We start from the raw sequence: 11,452 nt of genomic DNA on the forward strand, positions 1-11,452 counted from the left end.
AGTGGAAATACTGGAAGGACTGGCCAATATGCATCAAAAGCAGGTGGCAGAGCATCAACTTCACTGGCTGCATGACAAAGCAAAAGTCCAGATGAAAGCCCTAGAAGCCCTGGCCGCTGCCCCTTTACCATGGCCCAGCAGTGATACTCCACCAAACGGACAAGGCAGATGATGACCAGGACTTCCTTGAGGTTTTTCAGGAAGCATCAGAGGCATGCCATTGGCCTGAAAAGGAGTGAGTGCTGTGGCTGCTGCGGCTGACAGGAGATGCCCAGGTAGCATCCCTCAGCCTCCCTGCAGCAGCATGTTACTGCTTTGCCACTGTCAGGCAATCATGGTGAAACCTACCGCTGACAGTGGAGACCCGGCCAGTCCTTGCCATGAGGAGATGGCTCCACGTCAAGGCTGTAGTTCGGCCAGCTGCCACAGGCCGCTGATGTTTCCCTCTTCTTTCTCCGCAGGTCTGGGTGGCTACAGATGTTGCTCCCCACTCAACAGGAGTGCAGAGGCAGGACTGTCGAGGGACTGGTGACCAAGACACATTCATCGTGACTGCCAGCTAATGGACATGGCACAAGTGTTCCATGTTGCTGACCCTTGCTTTGAGAGGGATGTACAACATACCGCTAAGGTGCTAAGGGGGTATGCGTAAGGCTGTGTGAACTCAGGCTGTACGCAGAGTGTTGTCCACCAAACCCTGATTTGGCAAGGGGCATTGGTGGAGGCAGACTGGGTGGAGGTTATGTGTCTATATGTGAACATATACAAATATTGCATTGTGCTGCTAAACCTGGAACCTACCAAGTTGATGGTGCCTAAAAGTCAAAGGGAAGGGATTTTCCAGGCTGCTCATTATAAACCCATGGTGGGGCGTATAGGATATGATAAAAATATAATAATAATGCCCCAATTTTATTGACTAATCATTCAAGTGTAAATTGAAGGAACATTTTTCAATTATCAGTTTCATAGGAGCTTTTTCTTTATTGTGTGTTGTAGAAAGTAATTTCTTTTATTCAAGTCTAAACATATTGGACAGGAAGTCTGAATCATATCTAAACCTGCAGACCCACAAACTGAGAGCAAAGCTGTCTCTGTACGGCTGAGTGTGTTAGAAGAGGAAGTGGTTTCATCAAACTCTAGCATGTCTCATCATCACAGCTATGTTTCTGTTAGCGGTTTAGTGTTTGTCCCATATACAGGCTCAGACAGGTGACAAATACAGTAAGTGTTGTTGCTAAGCTGTTGTTATGTGCGTTTATGTCACACAAACCAGGATAAGGTGAATTATAGACCAGAGAAACTTCAGGCCATTCTCTTCTTCCTGCTTAGTTCAGAGGTCTTAATTCTGTCCATTTAACACATGACAGTTTTGATATTTTCATTTCTGATCTTTCAAATATTAACTTTACTGGAACTTTTGCTCGAGTGGAAAAAAAAACTGAAGTAGATTCCTTCTGAGCTCCAGAAAAGACTTATTTTCTTCTCTTTGTATTCTTGTACTTTCCTAGATCCAGGGGCTCCCCCAGGAGGAGGGGTGAATGTGCCCCTGTATCTCTAAACATTTTATTTATCCGTGAGCAGTATCAGCTTTTAGACAACAGAAACCATCAGCAAGAATTTTTACATGTGTCCAGAAATAAAACTGTCAGCCTACAGAGCTGCTAATTCAATCTAAAATGCATGCTAAACTACAAACTCCACCCTGTGCTGAGAACCGAAAAGTCTTCACTGTTATTTTTGATCAGATCATCATTCAAAATATTTAAACTGACTCTCTGTGAAGTATTTTTTCCTTCAAAACCAGAAACAATAAATGTGTCTAAACAACAGCAGAAACTTGCAGAAACTGAAGACAAAACACTCAACTTAACACTCACATATAAACTAAACTATGAACCTGATGTCTGCAGCAATTTTTTGTATACAGGCTATAGATAGAGGCACAGTGGAAAGAAATATTTAATCCAGTGCACACAATCACAAAAAGGAAGAAGTTTAACAGTCTGCTGATGTTAGCCAGGAAAACATTAAGGATTGCTTCCATTACCTTCACATGAAGCTTCACATGGAGATGTCAGAAAAACGAAGTTCAGGAAGTGAAAGTAAACTTTAAGCAGGAAGCCCTTCTGGCTAGGCGTGCCATTTTGATAAGGTGGAAGGCTGCTGCCCCGCCCTCCCATGTTCAGTGGCTTGTTGATTTCATGTCATGCCCCAGTCTGGGGGGGTTGTTTTTGTTTTTGTTTTTTTCTCTCTTTTTGTTTTTTTTTTCCTGTTTTTTTTTTCTCGCTTGTTTGGTAAATAATAAGAGAGGAAAACAATGTTCCAACATGAGAAGTTCTGTTTTGTATTCATTGTAAACAGTTTGTGTTCTCCGTCTTTTTTTTCCTTTGTAAACTATATTCACAAATGCTCACAAATATTTTGAATTAAAAAAAAAACTTTAAGCAGGAAGGAAACACGCAGAGAGGCACCTTCACAGAAGGGCACGTTCACAATCAGGAGCATCGAAACACTGTGTGCTCTATTCAGGTTTGAAATATAAACATCTGTCATCACTTTGTTGTTCTTCTTCTGGCAGCATTAGAATATTTTAGCATTAAACTGATGTGTAGGGATGGGTACCGGTATCCGGTGCCATTATGGCACCGGTTCTGACATAAACGGTAGTAACCAGACCGAAAAGCAGCGCTTATTTCGGTGCTTTTTTTTTTTTTCTTGAGATGTCATACACTTTGGATTCTAGCCAATCATTTTACCTTTACAAGGATAGTAGGCGGGCCCAGGTACGTACGTTCTTTTTAGGGCTGGGTATCGTCACTGATTTCTAGAATCGATTCGTTTCCGATTCACAAGGTCCCGAATCGATTTGATCCACGATTCGATTGATTCGATTCAATTAAATTCGATTTGAATCTGGGAAATTTTGACAGTCAGAAATATTATAATTCAGATCAGTATATTTACATATTTCTGTACCTATAAAAAGGAAGCTGACACACGCAAGACTTTATCAAAAGTGTAAGCGTCACAGCAGATGCTTTTGTGTCAAAGTAGCTGAAGATAAAACACAGATAAACATGAAGGTGGTTTTCCTGGCCTGGGATTTTATAAAAATATTCTGCAGTACATCAAAAACGAAAGAAAAGCATTAATCAACATATGAACATTACCTCTGACATTACAGCGGTTTTATTAGAGACACGGCTAAGCGTTTTGCATTTTGCATAATTTTAAAAAGTTTAAATTTGTTCAGTATTGAACGGCAGAAATTAGAGTTTCTTTTCAGAAGTAAGTAAAAGGAAAAAAACGCGGCCGACAGCGCTGTAAACAACAGTAGACTTGTGCATAACAAGCAAGCGAATAATGCAGAAAACAGTACAGAGAGAGAGAGAGAGAGCTGTGCATGAAGTGTGATTTTATCATGGTGGAAGCAAAACAGTAAAAGTCAGAGTGAATTCATGATGATGTTTACGTGAAGCGTAGTTTGGATCTTCTTTTGCTGCTGGTTCGGTCAATATTGTTTGGAGAGAGATAAAACTAACAGCTTTACAATCAGCGCAAAAAGGGCGTGAACACAAAGCGCGGACCCGCCGACAGATCAGAATCAGCCAGCTGTTGGCTTTCACCCCTGACCGTGTTCGTGCAGTTGTTGTGCCAAAAAGTGATTGCCGTCCGCGGGAGCGCGCGCAGCCGCTTAAAGCTGCAGCGCCCGTCGGATGAGAAGGGCGACATCTCACTGATTCTGATCCGTCGGCGGGTCCGCGCTGTGTGTTTACGTCCTTGTGCAGAATCCGTGTACCTGCTCTCATTTACTGTCTTAGCTGTTTGGTGGTTGTTGAAATTTTGTGAGGTTTCACCTGAGATTCTGGCGTTTCGGGCAAAATAAATTTATATTAAAAAATCGATTCAGGATTTTAATGAATCGATTTCACGTTATCCAAGCCAGAATCGATTTTAATCGATGAATCGATTATTAAAACCCACCCCTAGTTCTTTTAGAGCAGAGCTACAGATTAAAAATGCCCAAGGCCAAGCGGTCAAAAGTCTGGCTGTACTTCACAGCAAAAGATGCAAACTCAGCAGCCCGCAACAAGTGCTTTAAGCCCCACGCCCCGGTACCGCGAGCAAAAAGGAGGAGATCACGTTTAATCGGTTATGACACGGGGTGAGAAATATAAGTCCAGACATGTGTGGTATCCACAGAAACCTCAGAATCTCAGCTAAAATGTCATATAAACCATTTCTACAACCACCAAACTCAACGAAAACAAGCCATGATTAAACGAGCAGTTATGTAAATGTGCAAAAGTCCGCTAAACAAACAAGGTGAACCAGAAATTCTCCAGACTTCATGTAACCGGCTAAAGAAAAGCTGGTTATCTTCCAGAGCTATCACCAATTCCAAACACCAAGTTTTACCACACTCAGACCAAAATTCACTGAATTAGCCGCAAAAGAAGACCACAAAAACACACAGCGGCACAAATGCGCTAAGACAGAAATTGGCTTACCGTCCAGATTTCCTCCGTTATTTTCGCCGGTAGCCACGTGATTATCAGCAGTTACCACGCCTACCTAGCCGCATCAGAGCCGTTTTCCGTCAACAACCTCCATTTTAGGCCCACCTATAGACACGTGACTGGACAGACGTAACATGCAGTAAATTTGGGCCCACGTGGGTTTTGGCCTTGGAACGTCTGATTGGTTGAAGTGAACGTGGCATCGTTACTGTGACTCTATTGGCTCAAACAATTAAAAAGAGGTGTCAATCATGCAAATTGACCAAAAGAAACCAAAGTTACAGCCCCTCAGAGTTTAAAGGGCCAGAGGCCAATTAAGCGCTCCATGGCAGAAAAGGCCCATTACCATGTAAATGTATGGTTAATTCTTCAAAAACGTATTTTTAAAAAAAGCATTTTTAGGCATGTTAATAAAATTAATTAATGTCTGCTCTTAAATATCTAAAAAAAAATCAACTGGCATGGTGTCCAATTGTGTGCCAAAATTGGACATTTTTGTACAACGTCTGGATATTCATGTATTGACAGCGCTGTAATTTTTCACTGTTTTACTTTAAAAACATAAATCTTTGCACAGATGATGTTTATATGTTGTTACGGTTCTTATCATTTTACAGAAAAAAGAGACTGCTAAAAATAAAAACATGAGAGGACGAAGTTTGTGTTCTCCATTCTTTAAGCACCGGTTCGAGCACCGTTTAAGCACCAGCACCTTTTCAAAAGTACCGATTTGGCACCGGTATCGGATAAAACCTAAACGATACCCAGATAGCAAGACGACATTGAATCTATGTTGATTTTTCATCCGAACCGTCGTATATGGTCGGGGTTGAAATGCCAATGTTGTAACAACATTGAAATACTGTGGTAAACCGACGGTCTTACTATAGAGACGTTGTAACGATGTTGATTCACCGTTGTTTTTTTGTCATTGATATTTGATCTATTTATAGTCGACCAGGTGACAACAACAACGTCGAGAAAACGTCTATTTATAGTTGACGATTATTCGGCTCTGGTCACCATCAAAAACCATCGATTTGTAGTTGAGCATTAAATTGCATTGCAACTGATCGGGTATAAAGTACCAGAGAAAGTAGATTTATTGTTCATTTGTTATCAATGACTTGGTCTAGTTCACCAGCTTTAAAAAATCGTGTCTACGTGCAATTTATGTATAGTTGACCGGGAAATTAAAGCAGCGATCACTTGGACTATTCCACAGCACCCCTCTCACATTGGTACATCCCCCCAGGTATTGTCTTCTACAGTAGAGCGGGACATTTGATTTACTCTCAGCGGAATTGACCGGAGAAGGCATCAGTTCATGCACTGCACTGGCCTGCACCACGATTAATATAAGGTAAGAATGAATGATTTTTTTCCCCTACTCGTTATTTCCATGTTTGCATTTGAATAACAGTAAAAAACTCGTTAATGTTGCACATTAACAAGTTTTTTACAGTTATTTACGTTGCTCCCACAAAATGTGGGAGCCCGAAATTGTGTCTATACTTCTTACAATCCGGCAACAAATAAATTGCACTGCGAACAAAGTATATCAACAAAGAAAACATTTTCGTTTCATAATTTCTTCGTTATATTCCCTTACAAAGCTAGCTTTAACGCTTCGAGGTTTCCTTTGTTCTTGCCGTCGCCTCGGCGCTTGACCCAGACTTTCGCTCTGTAGTTGCTTAGTACTACAAAAAATTCTAAATCTGTGATATATGATTGATAAACATAAAGTTAACTGTATAAACGTGTTCAATGACTTTGTTACTTTTGATGATTGGAGAGCACTCGCTTCAATTCGCACACGAAAACTTTAGACTCAGTTTGAAAGCTCACGCAGCATGCCCACGTGACTGTACGTTGCACGCTCACCTAACTTTAAGTTGCACGCGTACATGACTTTCCGTTTGTGCCTTGAATAATGAATAAGGCTACGTCCACACGTACCAGCGTATTTTTGAAACCGCTGATTTTTCTATGCGTTTGCACCTTTTGTCCACACGTAATGTATGTCTGGCCGTACATTGTGTTTGTATTTCCAGGCACATTTCACGAAGCAGAACGCAGTCTTCAGAGATATCCACGTGAACGCTGTGATACGTCTGACCTTCAGTCCGAAGAAGAAACCCAGACCAGTCTTAAAAGAAGTAAAACCTTTTTATTCACAAACATATCTTTGATTGTTAAGAATTTATGATCTTGTCTTTTATACATATCTGTGGTGCTTGCATACTGCAATATCGCCACATAATATAGTCCAAAAAGTGGAAGTTTGTAAACTTTTTAAAAATGCAAAGCCGTGTACACTTGTGCACTTCAAAAATTCATTGTATACTGTACCTTCTTGCACGTCTCTGTTTCCTGTGTGTGTTGTTAGAAATCAAACTAACTTTAGGAAACAATATGCCAAAAGCATATTTACAATTACTTAAGACCGATTTTAATTTATTTTCTTTAGACCAAATCCCCTGTACACATATACGGACTCAGAGGATGAGCAGCCTACAAAAAAACGGTTTCCCCAGGCCCCTCGAGCGAAAATACCAGGTAATAAAATACTGTCTAGTGTCTGTGTACATATCTGTGTCTGACACAAGGAAACTTTTTTGATAAGTTGTCTGTATTCTTAAATACTTAAAAAATTATCTTTTTCTAAACAGCCCTCATCACTCCGCAGTCTGCCCCCCAGCCCACTGATAGCAACCATCATAATACCCCACCCAGCTTCCGGCACCTTTCGCCACTCCGGCACAAACCGACACAGCTTTGCGATCTCCCCAGCATGCAGAGTCTGATGTCTTCCCTATAGATGGTATGCTTTTAAAAAAGCTTTAAAGCTGCATCACAATGTCATTGTACTCTTATCTTCAAAACACCAGTTTATACTCCTGAATGTCATCTTGTTGTGATTTATTTTTCTGTAGATTCCAGAGACTCTGTGAGGCCACTATTGCAAGGCAAGTTTGAAAATCTTGGAATTTCACAGTTTACATGGTATAACAAATATATGTGACAGGCAAAAACTAGTAAACACTTTTAGCAGTTACAAGAACTAACAAATGAATATCCAACAAAAGGGAATAGAAATACATTGTACTGCCAATACTTTGGTTTATTCTTTGTATGACTTGAAAATCAGGCTTTAGGGAAAACCAAATGACATGTTTCTATCATCAATTACATGAAGTAAACACACAAGCACTTGCATACACATTTAAGACATGAGACACGCTAATTCCATCTCTTAAAATGTGTCTATAGGTGAGACGCTTTGCGTTGATTGGTGCTGCTGGACCACACTGGAGGTGCGAGTCCGCCGTGTAATGGTTTATGCCATTACAAAGGAGCTGGCCTCTGTACTCAACTGGGCAGGGGAAAAAATACCAAGGACCAGACAAAGCAAAAAAGGGCATTTAAAGAGACAGCGCTGTGCAGATGCATATTTGGTAAGTTTTAACATTTATTGTAGTTTTATGAGCCTAAAGTGAACAATAAAGGGATCAATTGATGTGCTGGGTGCATTTCACATTTCCTATGTCTGTTTTTTGCTATATTACTTTGTCTTTCTTAATAACAAGACTTTCATGTCCGGTTAATCTGGAGATGGAGTCTTTGGTCTTCGGCTTGTTTTGTCCTCTGGTTGTACACTTTGTACAGCCCGAGGACCCCATGTTTTCTTTTCTTTTTTTTAAAGGATACACGGCACACCATGCTAAGACATATCACATTTTCAGCTTATAGCTCTTTGGGAATCAAATGCGGCAGTTTGCTGATTTCCGCCTGGTGACTTTCATGTTTATTAGCCTAGGAGTTTACATACTTTCTCCCTGCTGAAGACAATTAACAAGAGCTTATTCATGTGCTCTAATTCCCTTTTTTTGTCTTTGTTTTTTTGTGTGTGTGTCTATTTTTGTCCTAGATGGCCTGGCGCAGCAGGTAGGGGCGAACTCTATGTCTGAGTTGGTCTTTGCTCAAGCAGTCCAGAAATGGCTCAGATATGCTCCAGATCGTACGGGTGGCACGCAGGACGCACATCATCCATCCCCATCCCGGAGTAAATAATAAAAAGTGACGTGAAACATAGAAACGTAAATAGGAAACTTTGTCTTTTAATAAAGTATTTTGCAAATGATACATGTCTATTGACCTTTTTTGTTTTTTTTCAATAAAAAGCAACTGTGCGAAAGAGGTGGAAAATCAACACCATAGCTCAACAGTGTTTCAATATCAGAATCTGACATTGTTTCAATGTCAACAGTGTTAGAAAATATAACATCGAATCAATGTCAGGTTTCAACATTGATTCAACATCAAAACCTGACGTTGTTTCAACATTAAAAATGGGTGCAAGAGTGACGTTGGGTCAACGTCAGATCTCAACGTTGGTTCAATGACATCGCCTGATATTGACTCAACATTGTTTCAATGTTTCCTTGCTATCTGGGAAACCGGTCCGTGGCGCAAAAAAGGTTGGGGACCGCTGCACTGGAGCACAAACTGGGTGTCATCAGGATGCTACAACACAGAGCGAACACCATCCCCACTCACACAGCGGCCAGAGAGGCAGAAGAACATCACATCAAGAAGGCCCTGAGTATGGCTACGTTCACACTGCAGGTCTTAATGCTCAATTCAGATTTTTTGATCAAATCCAATTTTTTTGTCTTCTTGTTCACACTACAAATAAAATGCGACAGCAAACGCTCTCCAGTGTGAACGCTCAAAGCGGCCCGCATGCGCAAAAGAAGATGTCACACACAACGCGCTCTGTTTAGACCCAGAGCAAACAATATTGTTTGACTGATGGCCCTTAAAATAAAGACTTCGGACTTTACGTTTCACAATTTTTGCTTTAAGTTATTTTGTTATTTACATAATAATGTATATAACCTAATAATTATCCTTATTGCTGTTTTAGAGGAGCGGTGCTTCAAAGGATAGTTTCAGGTTTCTGTCAGAATCTGCAGATTATACAGTACAAATAAAATGTTCACGTTTCTCCAACGTTGTCTTCCCAACAGTTTCACTGACATCTACACTGGATGGCCAGGAAGCGTTCACGATGTCTTCTCGGGCGCTTCTCCGGCACTGATAATTGGCGTCTGTCTCGTGTCAGTGACATAAAAGACGGATTTAATGCGACCTGACCGTTCAAACAGCAGTCGCTTTCTAAAACATCGGATATGTATCGGATTCAGTACCACATACGAAAGTGACCCAGGTCGGATTTGAAAATATCGGATTTGTGCTGTTCACACTGTCATACCATGATCGGATATGGGTCGCATAGGGTCAAAAAAATCGGATTTGATGCGCTTTCGCCTGCAGTGTGAACGTAGCCTAAATGTGGTTATCCCAGCTGGACTTTTGTCAAAGCTGAAAAGGCACCTAAAGAAAGCTCCAGCTGATCCAGGAGAGAAGGACAACTGCTGCCCAAGCGAAAACCTGTAGTGATCCCGTATGTGTCAGGAGTATCGGAACAGTTGAGACGCATTTTTTCTAAACACCAGGTCTCTGTGGCTTTTAAACCCCAAAACACGCTGCGCCAAAAACTGGTCCACCCCAAGGATCGGGTCCCCCGACACAAACAGAGTAACATAGTGTACGCTGTTAAGTGCCAGGGGGATTGCCAGGATTTATACATCGGGGAAACCAAACAACCTCTGGCGAAGCGGATGGCACAACACAGAAGAGCTACCTCGTCAGGGCAGGACTCTACAGTCTATTTACACCTACAGGCCAGTGGACACTCTTTCAAGGGAAAGACCATCTCTGAATCGAGGAGGGGGCCTAAGGGTACATCTTTCGCCATCGTACAATGCTGTGATTGCAGCCATTCCGCAACTCTCTGAATGGTACTCATGGCCATTGATCAGTGGTCTTTGATCAGTGGGTTTTGGTCAGTGGTTGTTGATCAATGGTCATGAGAATTTGCATAATTATGATTAAGGAACTGACCTCCCAGCCCATTGTTCCCTCAGTGGGCTGGTTTCAGTCATTATGCAAATGTACTGTTTATAAGATTTGGGGAAACCTGCAGTCAGCTGAGACTGAAGAAGTCACTTGGATGAGTGACGAAACGTTTCTCCCACAAAACACTACGTCCAGATGAACAGAATCAACTTTTGGAGAATAGTGAATAAAACTACTGGAACGCGGAGGAATAGAGTTCCTGTCTTGCCTGTATTTTTTCTCTGTCACAGCAAGAACTCTGATTACTCTGGGAGCTACTGGATTCACAGCAATACACAGGAATACCAATAAACGGTGCAAATACACCAAGAGCATTTAATTACAGCAACTGTACCCTCATGGACAAATACTTCATAATAAATGTTAATGCTTTTGTGTTGGAAAAATAACACATTAAACATAATTACAGATGGTAGATTAAAAATAACAAAACAAAACATTTTAAACTAGTGAATCAACTGAACTGAACTAAGAATCACCATAAACCAGACTGGGAGTAAAGCAGAATCTCTGCTTCTTTAAGTAAGTAAGTAAAATTTTATTTATACAGCACATTTCTAGATAAAATGATCACAAAGTGCTTCACAAAGTATAAAACAAAACAGACAAAAGTTAACAAAATGCAATGCTAAAAAGATGTGTTTTTAGTTGTTTTTTAAAAGTGACCACTGAGTCCGCAATTCTTAAGTTCCGTGGAACTGTAAAGGTTCAATGATGTAGGCTGGAGCTTGTCCTTGAAGAGCTTTAAATGTCAGAACCAGTATCTTAAAATGGACTCTGAATTGAACAGGGAGCCAGTGCAGCTGTATAAGCAATGGTGTTACATGAGAGTACTTAGATGTTTTTGTCAGAAGCCTTGCTGCAGCATTTATTTATTTATTTCTGTTCATTGCAAACACAACGTGCCAGCATCCATGTGGTGTAGAACTGGATTCTAGGACACG

General features: G+C 40.9%; 1 protein-coding gene and 1 long non-coding RNA gene across 4 annotated transcripts in view; one reads left to right on the forward strand and one right to left on the reverse strand.

The window, feature by feature from the left end:
• The window catches only part of LOC134620338 (NLR family CARD domain-containing protein 3-like), a 40,453-nt gene extending 38,336 nt beyond the window's left edge, over positions 1–2,117 (reverse strand). Inside the window, exons 1-2 of one of the 2 annotated variants that reach the window (XM_063466466.1) lie at positions 2,051–2,105; positions 349–525 (exon numbers count right to left, since the gene is read on the reverse strand). The gene's annotated coding sequence lies outside the window, so the exon portion shown is untranslated. Of the gene's footprint in view, positions 1–348; positions 526–2,050 lie in introns of both variants that reach the window. The other variant, XM_063466467.1, reaches the window with a different exon arrangement.
• Positions 2,118–6,770: 4,653 nt separating this feature from the next.
• LOC134620431 (uncharacterized) lies at positions 6,771–11,411 on the forward strand. 2 transcript variants are annotated; one of them, XR_010092114.2, is made up of 4 exons: positions 6,771–7,082; positions 7,196–7,347; positions 7,460–7,492; positions 7,797–11,411. It is a non-coding gene; the product is annotated as an uncharacterized LOC134620431 (long non-coding RNA). The 2 variants fall into 2 exon arrangements; XR_010573408.1 differs by having other exon boundaries at positions 6,793–7,347; positions 7,797–7,981; positions 8,455–11,411.
• The last annotated feature ends 41 nt before the right edge of the window (positions 11,412–11,452 follow it).

The sequence above is a fragment of the Pelmatolapia mariae genome, linkage group LG23 (genome assembly GCF_036321145.2).
Source record: "Pelmatolapia mariae isolate MD_Pm_ZW linkage group LG23, Pm_UMD_F_2, whole genome shotgun sequence".
Classification (NCBI taxonomy): domain Eukaryota; kingdom Metazoa; phylum Chordata; class Actinopteri; order Cichliformes; family Cichlidae; genus Pelmatolapia; species Pelmatolapia mariae.